Here is a 16,206-nt window from a genome sequence, read left to right on the forward strand (position 1 = left end):
ACCCAGAGTTATGCTTTATGAACTGCATGAATCTTTAATGGCAAAATGCATGATTTATAATCTGCCAGGCTTGTGTTTGTGTGTGTTTACAGCAAGGGTTTTGAGAATGTGCAATGTAATAGATTAATAGCATACTATTCTTTTTCTTTATTATTATTATTTATGTCCAGTACCTCTTCATTTTCACACGCAAGGGGTTGAAATGAGCCGGAACTGAGAATAGAAAAACTGACTTAATGCAAGCATGAGTCATTATTAATGAAAGTCTTTTGTCAGACATTAAGCTACACCTTTAAAGGAGAACTCCGGTCAATTTTAACATTGAGCTCATTTTTTTGTACATTTGGAGTGCTGTCAATACAGAGAACAACGACAAAAATCGGTGTTGCCTACACCGTGTTATCCTCTTTTTAACATTTGCACCCTGTTGACTTCAATGGGGCAAGTACTAAACCTGCTTTTAGCCTCTTAACATCCTTGATGTGTCATTACAAGTGCACAGAAAATGTGAGTGATTCCTTCTGAGTGAACACGAGTGAGTCTGACTGCAGTAGATGTTAAAGAAATGGATAAAAATGATGTTATTTAAGCCAGCGCAAATACCTTTGTTTACATCCTGTTTTTCGGTTGAAGTCCAAAGTAGTCGATTGCCGAGTTCACGCGTGTGATCATAGGTATTAAACCTATGCGTGTGAACTCGGCAATCGACTACTTTGGACTTCAACCGAAAAACAGGATGTAAACAAAGGTATTTGCGCTGGCTTAAATAACATCATTTTTATCCATTTCTTTCACATCTACTGCAGTCAGATTCACTCGTGTTCACTCAGAAGGAATCACTCACATTTTCTGTGCACTTGTAATGACACATCAAGGATGTTAAGAGGCTAAAAGCAGGTTTAGTACTTGCCCCATTGAAGTCAACAGGGTGCAAATTTTAAAAATAGAATAACTCGGTGTAGGCAACACCGATTTTTGTAGTTGTTCTCTGTATTGACAGCACTCCAAATGTACAAAAAAATTAGCTCAATGTTAAAATTGACCGGAGTTCTCCTTTAAAATGTAACAATTAAGTGACTAAAAATGCTGTATTCATCTTCCAGACCAGTAGTTGGCGATCTCACTTTGTAAAGAAACACTACACGCCTATAGACTGAACACGTCAATGCATGCGCATGACGCCACTGTTTTCACAAATTCGCGTCTATGTAGTTTACAAGGAGACGATAACGCTGTCGTTTAAAAAGTTTTCAAAAGTGCGTTTTCAGCCCCCGTAAAACGCCGTTGTCGTGTAAACGAACAGCCCAAGCGCAAAAAAAAATTCAGTTTTTAATTGAAAATGGTGTCGTGTAGACAGCCACTTAGTCTTGATTGACAAAAGTGTCATCGGAAAGTTGGTATTATTACGTTTATATTTAACTTTAACTGAAGTAATTTAGAGGAAGATCCACAAATGTTTTCATTCAAAGTGTCTTGCACTGCCAGACTAAATTCTGCTCTAGGTTAAACCATTTGACTACTTGTCAGGTCAACAGGGCTATAAAAGTATTGAGATAGATATATTGGCTACAGTACGGACAAAGACACACAGCTTCATTATTACAGGCTGGCTAAATGCAAGGCCTGTGGAAATGTTGGCCAAACTCTGTCGAAGCAGTGATCCCTTTGTTCAATGGCCGTCAATTACCCAAGCCTCTTCCCTGTAATCATCTCTCTCTAGACTTCAACCAAGAACCTTCTGGCATTTTAGCAGCGAACTCATTCCACCCCAATTACCCATTAAAGGACCCCACAGAATTCCACAGCACATTTGAAAATACAAACTTCAAGTACTGAAGAATATAGTCTATACATTAGCTAGCAGCAGTTTTTTGTCACAAGGCACACAGATCTCTACTGGAAGCATTGAGATACATGTGGAGCAATGAAACGTCCGTCCATCCAGCCAGCCATCCATCCATCATTTTTGTACATGGTAACATTTAAAATACATTAAAATTTAATATTTTGTTACATGGGATGGAACATTCAAGGGCTAAAGGATATATGTTTTTCATTCTTCTTTTCAATCTTTTTTATGATAAAGGATTGCTTTTACTGTGTGAAACCAAGAAAAGAGAAAAGAACAGCCTTATCTGTTTTGACAGAGCACCTTTCTTTCAAACAGCATTAAAGATGATGATCTTTCTCTTCTGTTTCCTGGCAAGATAAGAGAAGAAGAGTGCTTTAAAGAGTTACAGACCCTTTGCTGCTGTCGGTTTGGTGCAGAGAGGTTCAAAGCGAAGTTCTGTGTGGACTAATTTTGTGTAGACTGACTTTGCTTATTTCATCTCAGCTGATTTTTTGCAGTAAATCCCCACCATTGGTTTCCCAACTGGTTTTGCTTCCAAATCGAGTGATCGTGTTTTTAAGCAAAAAGTAGAGCTCAGTTGCTCAACAGGAGCCATTTTGTAATTTTCCCATGCAATCACTTGGATCTGCATGTAAGAACAGCCAGAATTACCTATAAAACAGCGGAAAAACTGTCAAGGAATTCATGCCCCAATTGCGTTCCATCTCATTTTACTGGGTTGCATATTTCAGCCCTGTCAGCCCAGAAGAAAGCCCTCAAGCATATATCAGCATGGGACATTTATCTCCAACCATTTAGTCAAAAAATGTCAAGAAACATCCAGTTAAGTGTTGACCTCAGTCAGCAAGTGCAAAACTGTGTTAAACCAGTACCACTGTGATGTTTCTACCAAAGTGACATAAGTGAGGTATACCAGAAACTATTTCTTCCACTTGTTTCCATGAAAGAACTTCAGAAAGTTTAGAAAGAAACCATTTCAGTCTGAAATTGCCAAATTGCCTGAGTATAACGGCACTCTTGAGGGCCTTTTAGAAACTTATTTACTTCAAGCAACTTCAATACAAACACAATGCACTGAAAAATATGTCCTTATTTTCTCTGCTTTTGTGCTCCAGACACAAAAAAAGAATGATAAACCTTGGGATTGTTCACGTCCAGAGGCAGAGGTTTACCTTTATAGAATTATAAATCATGGTGGACAAAGAATAGTGTCTATCTTGGAAGCAATCCTGTGTTGTTACAGTAGAAATAGCATGATGCACCATAGCAATAGATTCAATAACAGCTCTGAGGATGCAACAAATGCTGTTTATAGAGATGAATATGTTTTTATTCCTTGAGCATGGTGAATCAGGAGATAGCTGTAAATAGATTTCACTTTTATGATGTCTTTACGGTGGATGCGCGTTTAAGAAGAAGATATTTTGAAGAGAGTTTCAATTGTTTTATCCATACAATGAAAGCCAACAAATAATAATTCAATATCTCAGTATATATACACTACCATTCCAAAAGCTTGGTGTCAGTACTTAAAAAATATACTTTTGTTCAGCATGGATGCATTCAATTAGGACATAGACATTATAATATTCCAAAAGATAAATGCTATTTCTTGAACTTTCTATTCATCAAAGAATCCTGGAAAAAAGCATCACGTTTCCATAATAATATTAATGAGCGCAACTGTTTTGAACATTGCTATTACTATGAAAGGTTTTTTAGTGTTTTTTTATTTTTTTATCACAAAAACAACATATTAGAATGATTTCTGAAGGATCATGTGACACTGAAAGCTACTAAAATGTCAGCTTTCCCTTCACAGGAATACATTACATTTAGTATGTATGTACATGTTTTTATGTTTTACAGTTTATTACAAATCAAAAACAGTTATTTAAACTGTTTTTACTATATTTTGGTCAAATAAAGCCAGTCTGGGTGAGCATAAGAGAAGAAATCTTACTGACCCCAAACTTTTGAACAGTCTCTACAGTACAAACCCTAAACCTAGTCCTAAAATCTGATTGGTTGGTTGAAATTGGTGTCGATCTTGGTAAATGTTCTGCTTAAGTAAATCACATTTATGCTTACTGCCATATCACAACCTTTCCTTTTAGCACATTGATATTTGACATGAGTTAACTGGGCTCTCTAAAAACCCCATGCATATCAAATGATTTTTAAATCACAGCACTTTATTAATATTTTCCTTTCTGACGTTCCCCTCTTGAAAGAATCAAACCCGTCTAAAAGACTGATGACCTTCTCCGGTGAACCATGGGGAGCTTTGCCTGACAATAAGCGTGCTGATGGTGCGCACCTTGCGGTCGGCCTTGTCCCATTAGCTGCAGGTGTAACCACCGCAGGAAATTAATCCTTATTAGGGAGCGTTGAAGGGGGTGAGACTCTGGACTGTTCTGCTGGCCTAATGACAGATACATATCTGCCCGAGGTCCTATTATTCCTTCAGCCCTGGCTCTGCCTCCTGGCGCTCCGGAGCTGGCGTTTTAATGAATCTGTATTTTTATCATCTGTCAGTTTGTATTAGATGATAGCTTTAGATTTCTTGCAGGACATTAACGGAGAGCCTGTTTGGTAATGGGAGAGCACTGTGCAGCAGGAATGATGGAATGCGAGCATTCAAGGAACAGATTTCCAGTGCGCTAGGCTCTTTTGCTTGAGTCAAGGGTAATCATTTTGCATGATGTTTGGAGAGGCCTCAAGTTTTTATCTTTTTAACTGCTTCCCTGGGCTGGTTTAAATGACAGTACTGTAGTTATGGCAGGCCTGAGTCATCCAGATGGAATCCGATATTTGCATTCTATGCGCTGATGGATGTATTTATGTATTTTTTCGATCCCAATAAAAAAGATCTTAATTTGTGTTCCGAAGATGAACAGAAGTCTTACGGGGTTGGAACGACATGAGGGTGAGTAATTACTGACAGAATTTTCATTTTTGGGTGAACTAACCCTTTAAGACTCTAATGCAAGTGGATTATGCATTAGAGTGTTAGATGCACAAATCTATAACATTGTACGTTTTAATCTGTCTGACATTTTTCATTAATATTATGCAATTATTTGTCATATTATGTAATTACGTATCATTTTTGTCTGATTGCCAGCCCTATTTTTTTACTAGAGTCCATCTTGTCACTCTTCCTAACACAGTTTGACTTGAGATGTTCGTTTTCTGCGCTTGTAGCGTGCGAGTTGCAGACTTTTTTGATCTGTTATTTCAAGACCTATGCATCACCTGAAAAAGGGAAGCCCTCAGAAACCAATTTGCACCGCATCTCTAACGTTGCTCAAACACAGCTAATCTGTGATAACCAAAATACACCTATTTGTTCTCCACAGAGTTCACAATGTGTTTATTAAACTTTTCCTGTCGGGCAAAATGCTGTTTAAGCTTTGCCGTCTGTACCACCTATCAGAAAGCTCTTGGTCCTGAGGGCTGGCAGGAGATATCAAGTTTTAAATCGCTTAATGATCAGAGAAACTATGACAGATGAGATCTTTATAGCCATATCTGAATGAGACTCGAGTCGCTCGGTCCTCTGGATGAGGTCATCACGGTCCTCCCCGTCTGCTCTCTCTCTCACTTTTCATCTTCTTCCTCCATCCCTCCCTCCCTTGTGTGCCTCCCTTCATCCCTTCCCTCACACTCTTTTCTTGGAGCCAGGAACCCATAACAACATCCCATCCAGAGCCAAATGCCAAATCATCAAAGGAAAGGATACAATGATTAGTGCCATCTAAGGCAGCATCGGGATCTCTGTTTAAAAGCCACACACTTCAGGGTAATTGATAGGACGGTACCTCCTCGCACCCTCCCATATCCCACCGGCAAGCAATCGCCGCTCTTTGCTCTCAGATCATATGCTGGAAATGAATTTGCCCCAGATGCAATCAATATCAAAAGATTGACTTGAATCCGAGCGCTCTACCCCATCTCCAGATGTCATGCCCCCTTCCTCTCATCCATCTATGTCTTAATCTCTTCCATTCGGGCCCCAGTCGTCATAGCATGAAATGTTTACGCAGACTGGGATAGTTTGAGGCTTTCTGATGTGTTAAGTTGCATCAGTAATGACGTTCTCAGTTCTGGATCCAGTTGGCTGCAGTTGTGTTTGTCAAACATGATGAATGTTGAATTTAGTTTAGTTTGTTAATGTTACTTCAAAGGCAATGTGAGACCTTCTTAAGGGGACTTCAGCCCAGTGAGACCTCTCAAAATTTGTGATTTATGTGATTTCCCTTAATTATTATAAAAAAATCATCTACTAAAATGGAAAAGTTTATTAGCAGCCTTATATTTGTATGTAAAGTCAAAGTGGTGCCAAAGTTACAACATCCAGCGACCATCAATTGCAAAGTTGCTTTGTTTTAAAAAAAATTAATATAAATATTTGAATTTTGATTGCATAGTGGGTAGTGGGGTAAGATGTGCCAACCCTTTATTCTAATAAACAGCACTCAATTTTTTAACATGATCGCATATTTAGAAAGAGCCTTTACTTTGCTTGAAATCAAGATGCTCATTTGAGAAACGCTTATGTAAGTGCATTATTTTTTTTTTTTTAAGTGAATTCTCTACAAGTAAAATAAATGTAATATATTTATTTAATTTTTCTAAAATAAAAAAAATCGTTTTCATGTCTTGAGAGATACAATGGATATTAAAAAAAATCTGTTATCATTTTCTCTTGCTTATGTCTTTCCAAACCTGTACGACCTTTTCTTTTGTGGAACACAAAAGATGCTATTATGAGTCATCTTTTTTTTTTTGGTTCATACAATGAAAGTCAATGGAATCACGTTTTTGGAGCCCATTGGCTTTCATTGTATGGTCATTTTCTCATGCTTTTTTTAATTCCAAATATGTATGATGTTCTTATTTCTGTGGAACGCAAAGATGATTATTTTGAAAAAAGTCTCTCTTTTTTCTTTTCTTTTTTTGTCCATTCATACTATTAAATTTAATGGGATCCAATGCTGTTTTGGATCCCATTGAATTTCATTGTATGGGCATTCCTTCTTTTGTGTTTCCACAGAAGAGAGTCAGTCATACATATTTTAAATGACTTAAGGGTGGGTATATGATGGCAAACTATGCATTTAAGGAAAACATGGCGCACTACAAGGGGCTGAGCCTTCCAAAGACTGAAATCCTACAATTGCCCCTAAAAAAAAAACTAAAAAAACTGCTAATATAAACAACTTTAGCCATGTCATGCTCTCTCTTGTGTCGTTTGCCCTGTTGATAACTTGTACCACACTATAAATGCTAATGCATCCCCCTCCAACTCATTAAAACACTCTAATTGCAACATAGTGGCGTAACGGTCATTTGCCAACCATGTATAACCTTCATCACGTCTCCTCATCATCCTTCCCTTTCCCCGTCCGTTCTCCCACAATATGCAGCATGATAAAATCATTAGCCTGCTGCCACTGCAACCTAATTAATTAACCCAATAAAGCTATAAATAAAGGCCTAGCTATTAAGGTAGGGATGTGACTGACATCACTGTTTTGATGCTGTAACTTTTATGCATCGACCTCCGTCATCTGTCGCCCGAGAGACGATATACTAAATCACAATTACCTGGGGCGAAACATCGAACGGTATGCGTGCTTTGTGGATTATCCTGGTTTGGTACATAAATTGGTTTGTATATAAATCTGGTTGAATTATGTTTGTTGACTTCTGGCCCGGTGTGTTTTCAATAGTAATGCATTCATTATTTTCGGAGACACGGCTCAAGCTTTTTCATCTCTCAAGAGCTCGTCTGAAAAAGCCTATCACAGACCCCAGTACACAAATGTACTCTCAGGTACAAGATAAATGAGAGCACTGGGTCTAAATGACCCGTGTGTGTTTATATGCGCGTGCTCGTTCACGCATACACAACAAGGGATGACGTATCTAATGAATGTGAATCTTCCAGGGAAAGCTTCAGAACATAAGTGTCAAGTTGGGATGTTTGTAAACTCCTTTGAGGCAGTATTATACATCTATCCTACTCGCAGGATTTTTGAAACTAAAAATTGTATCATTTACTTGTGTTGAAACCTCATATCTCCATATTTTACTTTTTTTTCATAAATAATTACTATCGGTCACCCTTTACGTCTGTCTGCGGGTTTTGCAAATATTTAACCAATGAAAAGTTTTAAAAAGAGATTGTGACTAAACCTTGTAACTCCATTGGATCCTCAAACTGTTAGTAAAACCTTATAACTAGTATTGCACACATTTTGTACCTTCTCTGCTCGTTTGTAATGCAAGAGTAAATAAAGAACTGTTTGTTTGAACTAGTATAGTGTTATATATATATATATATATATATTAGTGCTGTCAAACGATTAACATCCAAAATAATAGTTTGTGTTTACATAATATATGTGTGTGTATGGAGTATAATTATTTTCTATATATATAAATACACACACATGCATATATATTTAAGAAAAATGTGTTATTTATATATAAAATATTTATATATAATATAAATTATATATAATATAAATATATATACACAGTATATACATGCAAATATTTCTTAAATATATACATGCATGTGTGTGTATTTATATATAGAAAATAATTATACACCGTACACGCACATATATTATGTAAAAACAATATTTTATTTTGGATGCAATTAATCGCGATTAATCTTTTGACAGCCCTAATATATATATATATATATATATATATATATATATATATATATATATATATATATGGATATATGTATATATATATATATATATATATATCTGTATATATATATATATATATATATATATATATCTGTGTATATATATATATATATATATATATATATATATATATATATATATATATATATATATATATATATACAGTATATAAAGGCTAATGTTTTGTATTTGAGGAGTGGAGAAAAGTGTCTTAGTCTAGCATTTGTTGTTGAGTCATAGACAATATTTTCTTAAATAGCTTATGAATAGCATTTCATCTTTAATAACATGAGATTTTTTCCAAATAACAGAACAAAACTGAGTGCCCAGCCGCCCACATAGCTGCAGTAAACCTGTAAGTTGATGAAAACATAATGCGATGCGCTTACTGCCTGCCAGATGTGGCCATTCTATTAACGGACACATGTGCTGTTTGTCCGAAATTCTCCGAAATTTGCTGGTCAAAATCCTCATAACTCCATTTGAGCATTTCGGTAAAATGTTAATAAGAAAATGACACATGCAAGTGCCTGAACATATATAAAGGTTCTGGAGATGCAAGTCTTCCGTCCAACAGCCGGAATTTTTTGTTGTATGATTTTCTAAAATTGTCAAACAATATACACTTATAAACTAAAGATCTAAAATCAATTGTTTGATGCTAGCATTGCACAATTTAATTTATTTCCTCTTTTAAACTTCCTGATTTCCTCTTATTTTGTTCGAAAAGCATCACAGCCCTGGCAGATGATTACAGCTCTATCTTGTAGGCATTTTCATAAAATCTTTTTCGATATACATCGATTTCAGTGTCACAATAGACCGATTAGTATTGTTGCCGCAGAATGCATTCGCTGTTTTTTGCTTCATATAGTGGCAATAGACACTCATGTATAAACATCCCAGCCTAGTCTGTTATTCCCTGTCTTATAGTGCATGAATGACTAACTCATAGTGGCAAACTGACTGTCATTGTTCACGTTTCACCTCTCCTATATGTACGACACCACCACAAAGCTCAAATCTTGCTCTTGAGCACATTCTCTCCATACACATCATCAACAAGCTTTTTCACACGCCAGTGCCCGCGGTTAAGCTTCATCTCTTATTCATGTGATTGTCATGTTTGCTTACCCCGTTTTTGTCGTTTGGGAATCTGACGCAGTCTCGAATTGCTTAGTCTTTTACTTTTTACAACCACCCCTTCCTGCTTTTACATTTATATTTTAGTATCCATTTATGTTATATTTTAGTATCCTGCTTTTACATTTATATTTTAGTATCCATTTATTTTATATTTTAGTATCCTGTTTTTACATTTATGTATTATTATTATTATTATATTTTTTTTTTTACTTCAATCCTTAGTCACCGACCGAATTACCAAATTTCGATACCTAATGGATTAATCTCGTCAACGTCAGTGAGCCAATAAGCATGCAGCATGATTGGCTTTGGCGAGGCATCAAGGAATAATACTAGTTTATGGCAGTTTTGCCCAGAGACGTGGCTCACACGTCTGTGGTGTGTAAGCGTACCAACCCCCATAGATGTAAAAAATGTGGAAAAGATCAAAAGTGTGGCTACATTTCAACAGGCTCGATACCAACAGAGCGCAATGCAATATTTGCGACAAGACCATTGCTGCCAATACTGGCAACTAGTGCTGTCAAAAGTGCTGACTTCTGTATTAAGTCGGTACTGAAATGTTTAAAATGTGACAATACCAGCATTACCTCTAGCATTATAGGGGAGAGCGGGGCACAAAGTAACGCTTTTTGACTTTCTCAGTTTGTGTAAATCTACTTATGGTTCAGAGTATTTATTTTTTCCCACATTCATTTCCCACATGTCTAGTACAATTATGTGTTTTTGTTTTATCAATACAGTATATACTTTTTTCTTGATATACCCCGAAAGAATGGAAGTGAAATGTGACAACATGCCCCATAGGTGGGGTACATTGTAACATGTGCAGGGGCACATTGTAACATGACCATATGACAGCTTAAAATGTTATCTGATCTAATAAAAAAAATATACAAAACAAACTAAAATATTTTCTAAATAAAATACAATTAAAAAACTTTTTCATATAAAATAATGGCAATTTTTAATAATTAAATATAAACTCATTTTTGAGTTTTGACTACGAACACATGAAAACACAGCTATACAACATAGTTCAAAACAAATAAATAATTAGTAATTTTTGAACATTGACTCTCAGTCTTTATTCACCTTTTTCTCATGTTTTCTCAATAAAATTAATAAAAGTATAGAATATAATAGCATATTTCTAATAGGGGCACATTGTAACGCAGTGTTACAACATGCCCTCGCCTGCACAACTGGGATTTAAACCCTGCTAGTGTCTTCTGCTAGTTAGCGAAGCATTAAATAACTATCTCAACTGTTAAATAACATCTTGGAGATTAAAATAATATCAGATTTGTCTTATTTTAAATAAACACAAAAAATAGAGATGAAAAATTAACTTAGTAAGAAATTTACTTTTGCTATGGTTTAATAAATGTCTATGGATATCTTCCAAAAAATAAATAATTTTGGCGGATTTTTTTTTTCTATATAGTGTTGATATGGCAACTAGTAAATACACAAAGTTTCGTCATCCAAGCATGTGCGGAAGTATTTAAAACAAGCGTGTTACAACTAACCCCGCGTTAGGTTGTGCCCCGCGCTCCCCTATATATGAAACAATGATGCCTTTTTTATTGTATGAGTCAGACAATATAATCATTATGCATTACAATTGTCTTCTCCTCATGAGAACAGAGGAAGCAGGTAATTCATCTTGCAGGTATGTTTTTTTTATTCAGTTGACATGTAGGCCTTTAAAATGGTGTGTTTAGATCTATCGTACCATGTTGTATTTGAAATGCCCCTGTAGGAAGGACCTGGGGAAAGATATTCATCACAATAATGCATACCCAATATCCGTGGTATTGTGCCAGCGAATAGCCACACGGAGCATGCGTTCCATATTTGGCTACGAGCCATATTTATTTTCCTACATATGTCTGCTTTTAGATTACATATAGATTACATTTTAGATTACAAATGTGCTAGGGGTCAAAAATGAGAAAAAAATGTATCCCTTATACACTGTGTATATATATATATATCGACCGATGGATACACACTTTCTTATCCTATGTATAAAAATCTTATTTAGAGGCTCTTCATATACTTTATTTGTGGCAATTACATAAACCTACCTGCATTTAGTCCTCCGAGATGTTTGTTTTCACAACAGGCCTGATTTGTGAACTAGAGATGCTTTGTTATGTGTTCTTGAAGGAGAGTGAGGATGTAGGACACATGGTTGTCAAGTGGACGTGTCTATGCACTGCAGTCTGTCTTCTGATGGACAGGGAGAGGGTGTGTGTGTGCATTTACAGACATGAACACGTCCCACGGCCCCCTCCGACAATCCTAGCGGACCTTCTTCTGACAGCCAGTCTCGATAGTAAGCAAAGGATGTAAACACGCAACCAGGGACACCGCAGAAGACAGGCTCGCATTAACCTTGCCTGCAAATGGCTGCACACCCCCATGCTTTATTAATAGTATCTTGAGGGCGCTTGTATAGCACATGTGCTCATTTAACAGAGACTGTGAAAAAATAACACTTGGACATCTTTGCAAACACAGTGTGGCCTTGTCACACGGGGATCTATTTAATGTGGGCGTGTTGCTCTCAAGGCACAAGTTATTTTTAATTAGGTTAAAATACTGGGCGAACAATATCTCTTGATGCATTACTTTTTGGCTTTCATGTTTATTTTTTTATTTTGTGATAAATCAATTAGTCAATTATTATTTTTTTATTCAAAAGTAGTAGACTCTAGTAAGTCTCAGAACAAATAATAATATCTGGGTTATAATTTATCCAAATGTTACCACAATGTATGGGTCAGATTATTGCATAAATAAATATTGGTTATTTTAAAAATAGGTTTAATTTTTTTGATTTATTTAGTTGTCTGATCATCAGGTGTAAATACCCTCCGAAACACTTTTGAGATGGATTTAAATCTGATCACTCAAACCAATTCAGAAGGTGGTTTGAGACGGATTCCAAATTAAACTGGACAAATATAAATGCATCTAGTTGTTGAAGCCACGTCAATTTTACCTCCCAAAATGTAAAAAAAAATAAAAGCATGTTATAGGCTATATGACATGCCAGATATGCTTATAGCCAGATATGACAGCGCTACTGCAACACGCACCTCTGTAGATGAGTATCTCTTCAGCAAGCGGGATGTTGTGCAGGAATCGAAGATTGGATTTTAGGGCTGTCAAACGATTAATCGCGATTAATCGCATCCAAAATAAAAGTTTGTTTTTACATAATATATGTGTGTGTATGGAGTATAATTATTTTCTAAATATAAATACACACACATGCATGTATATATTTAAGAAATATTTGCATGTATATACTGTGTATATATATTTATATTATATATAATTTATATTATATATAAATATTTTATATATAAATAACACATTTTTCTTAAATATATATGCATGTGTGTGTATTTATATATAGAAAATAATTATACTCCATACACACACATATATTATGTAAACACAAACTTTTATTTTGGATGCGATTAATCGCGATTAATCGTTTGACAGCCCTATTGGATTTATATTCATTTGCGGAGACGCATTTATGTGGTCAAGTGTAAATGGAACCATTTTTACAAATCAGTAAAAACACATACCTAGTTCTGTCATGAAACTCTAGATGGTGCAGGCTAATAGGTTTTTAATTTGGTAGCAATCACGTCATTATCTACATAGCACAGCTGATTGGTTGCTGTTGTTGCATCAGCGGCCAATGAGCTACGGCTCAACATTTAAACAAATACCAGTAGTGTTGCTGTTAGTAGTATGCAGCGTGCTCTCAGAAACCCTCCACCTTCCCCAGCTCCACCTGTATAGATCTGCTACGAGGGTTAAATCATGTATGTTACATGTGCAGCAGCAACATTATGTCTTACATGCTCACATCAATGTCTGTGAACGTATTGGCAGTTGCAAGTCTCTGTACTTGCTCTGCAGCAGCGTAGCAGATCTATTACGCAAATACCATATACATTAGCATTGCCACATCCATTACCATGCCAATCTCTATCTTACCAGATGTAAATAGGCCCAAAATGTTAGTTTAAACCAAAAATGTCCATCAGGAGTTAGGGATGGATTGTTCAGGTGCCTCAAGATTCATTTTGAATTTGATTCAGGGAGTTTTGAAGGGATTAAAAAAATTATTCGTAAAGCATCTCAGGTTCTCAGCAACAATGCTCCAGATTTCCCATTTCCCTGTACTCAACACTAATTTTATTTTGGCCTGTTTGTTGATTTAATTTTATCCTCAGACTTTAGAGAGTGTAGTATCTTAAAAAGGAGCCATTTACAAAACGGGTGTAAGTGCATCAAGTCATCACGCAGGAGGAAATGACTTTGTGGCTGACTGGAAACGAACAGGTGCTCTCTCGGATTCATTTAGCGTTGCTTTAGGGAAAGTCCAGCATAATCCTGTTTTTGTTTTTGTTTTCTAGCAGCGATTTACATGCATTTTACATGCATTTGAACCCAAATCAGCTTTGGTTTGGTCTGTTGTGTCATTTTCAGCGACACCAAGTAAACATCTGCAGGAAAGCGGTGGGGGGAAAAACCGCCTAATTAGGATGAAGTCGATGTCCTGTATTCCCAGCTGCTCGCTGTGTTTAGACAGACGACGTCTAGCGCGGGTAACCTCTTCTCCTGACTGCCCTCTCACAATGCAGCCTGTGAGGTGAACGCAACACAACAGTTGGTGTAATAAGACAATTAGCCCGCGCAATTTGTAACTTTCTTAATTGCGCTGCAAGCTGCAAACGTTTCCAGTGCGTCCGTCACCTGCTAATTGTGAACCTATCGCTCACAAGAAAATGGAGGACAGGAAACGGAGAAAACAAAGCCCTTTCTCTCCCTCCATCTTTGTCTCAACCTCTCTCCCATCGTCTTTTTCTGTCCTGATTAAATAATTGCTTTTTAATTAGTTTGGAAGTAATGCATGTATTCGCCGTCCTTTGTCTTAATCTTAAAGGAAAAAAAAACTTCTGCGACGGAGACTCGTACAATCGAGTGTGCTGAAATATTTACCATCGTCGTTGGATGCCTGCCACAAAGTGCAATTGGCTCGGCAGCCCTAATGAAATTGTCCCTAATTTGTTTCTGCTGATTAGGTGCTCTGCTTAGATGAAGAATGCGGCGTTTGCCTGCTTTTGTTTTAAAAGGCTATCCTTGAGTGCTGTCCATTCATCAATATTAGTTTTTTCATCACAAAATTAGCCTTTCTGCTGGTGAAAAAAATAAATAATAGAATGACTCGTAACTTTGGCCAGTAAGTGTTGACGTTGGACGGTGGCTTATCCAAAACTCCTGTTTGGAGTAAATACCAGATGCCGTCTCGGTCGGCCATATGGAGCTCGCTGCCTCGCAGCAGACTGGGAGCTGGGAATGGAAACAGGTGGAAGGTACAGAGATTAAAGACCCGCTCAGGCTGCCTTACATCATGGCGACTTGCGCTTCGGTAGCCACGTTTAAATCTGCTCGTTTTGACGTTTCTATTCGTATTGTAAACGGGTCATCGACTTTAGGAAAGGTTACTCAGGAAAAAGTATGAGCAATGCATTATTGTGTTACTAAGGAGCCACTGAAGGGACATTGTGGTGGAAACAATATGGGATGTATGGGATATTTGAATTCTTTTGCGTTCTGCCAAGATGTTCACATAGGTTTTGGTGTAAATTATATTTTTTGAAAATATAAAAATGCAGAATGTTTTCTGTGAGTATGAGGATATAATATACAGTTTGTACAGTACAAAAATCATTGTCTCTAAGGAAAGTCCACATAAAACATGAAAACACTGTGTGTGTGTGTGCTCACAAATTGGCTTGTGCTATAATGTCTATGTACAATGCATTTTTCTAAGATTGTTCCAATACAAATAAACTATAATGATAAATATTACTGATTTGATTGATTTGATTTGTAAAAATATTCAAACAAATTTCTGTGTAAATTGTTTGTAAAGATATTCTTACTGTCACATTTAATTCAGACCATTTACATAAGAATGTGTTTGTTTGTTTTTTACACTTGGTTCTGCTTGTGTTTCATGAATGAAGCCTACTGTAAGTAAAAGTAGTAGTTACTTTTGTGTTATTGTCAGTTTGCCAAGGCTCTGATTGTTTCAGAATGGAAGCTTGCAAGTCTTTTTATACATTTCTTTATTTGTTTTACATATCTAAAGTGGTTACTTTTGCCTTCCTGAAGTAGTCTGAAGTAGAGACTACAAAACAACCACTTTCTGGAAAGCTTTTCTTGGTTGCTTTTATTTCTCATGGTGACCCATTATATGTTGTTCTATAGATACATTTCTTTATAACATCCAGTGATTATCTGTACATCAAAATCAGACAGGAGATGATCTGCAGATTATCACCTGCCGTCTTTAATGTTGTGGCGATATTTATTAGGGTGTTTGAGGTTACATTCCTCTCTCAAGGGCAGAGCCGCAGTAAGGCTCTGCGG

At 36.4% G+C, this 16,206-nt stretch overlaps 1 protein-coding gene across 3 annotated transcripts in view; it reads left to right on the plus strand.

The window, feature by feature from the left end:
* ntrk3a (neurotrophic tyrosine kinase, receptor, type 3a) overlaps positions 1–16,206 on the plus strand; it is a 215,508-nt gene that overhangs the window by 176,299 nt on the left and 23,003 nt on the right. The window lies entirely within an intron of this gene.

The sequence above is a fragment of the Squalius cephalus genome (genome assembly GCF_949319135.1).
Source record: "Squalius cephalus genome assembly, chromosome: 23".
Lineage (NCBI taxonomy): Eukaryota > Metazoa > Chordata > Actinopteri > Cypriniformes > Leuciscidae > Squalius > Squalius cephalus.